We start from the raw sequence: 915 nt of genomic DNA, 5'->3' as shown, positions 1-915 counted from the left end.
AGTCTTCTGTGACTCCTCTTCCCTACCCCACCCAAACTTATCTCACCTCTCCAGGTCTGCCTGTACCTTTCTTGAACTTCCTTTGTGTGAGAATACTTGGCACGCCTAGAGGCAGTGAAATTCCTTTATCTAATCTCCACTCTTTACCCTAGAGGACCTCAAGGGCTGGAAAGGAACACCAATTTGAAGATTTGTGATGGAAACACAAGATAACAAAGGCCTAAATAAAGGATCACCATAAAAATGAAAAAAGAAATGAATGAAAGAAATTACAAAGGAAAGATTAACAAAATGGAATGACTGGCTGCCTAAGAGAGAGGAGAGGAGCCAAATAAAGGGAAATGGGGGGGGGGGGGCGGTGCCTGGGTGGCTCAGTCAGTTAAGCACCAGACTCTAGATTTCAGCTTAGGTCATTACTCTAGATTTCAGTTCAGTTCATGTTCTCACAGTTTCCATGAGTTCAAGCCCTGCATGGGGCTCTGTGCTGACAGCACAGAACCTGCTTCCGATTCTCTGTTTCCCTCTGTCTCTGCCCCTCCTCTGCTAGCACTCTCTCTCAAAATAAATAAATAAATTTAAGAAAATAAAGGGAATTAGGAAAATCAGTAGATGTTTTGTTTAGGCAGGTTAATTTGGGGATCAAAAGCTTAAGGTTAAAGTTAAGTTGGAGGTATCAAAAGAAATCAAGTGGAAATGTACATTGGCAGCTTAAGATGACCAAATACATACACACACACACACACACACACACACACACACGGCCAGAAGGTAAAAAACCACTGCCAGTGAAGAGATGGGCATGAAAAATACATATGTACATCCAGTTAATATGATATTCTAAGTATTTCTGTAACATTACAAAGTTACTAAAACTACTGTAGTATTTATGAAAATAGGTGTCTGGGAGATAAATTG

Source organism: Prionailurus bengalensis, chromosome B2, assembly GCF_016509475.1.
Source record: "Prionailurus bengalensis isolate Pbe53 chromosome B2, Fcat_Pben_1.1_paternal_pri, whole genome shotgun sequence".
In the NCBI taxonomy this organism is placed as follows: domain Eukaryota; kingdom Metazoa; phylum Chordata; class Mammalia; order Carnivora; family Felidae; genus Prionailurus; species Prionailurus bengalensis.
The sequence above is the reverse complement of the archived record's forward strand: the minus strand, read 5'-3'. Positions refer to the sequence as shown.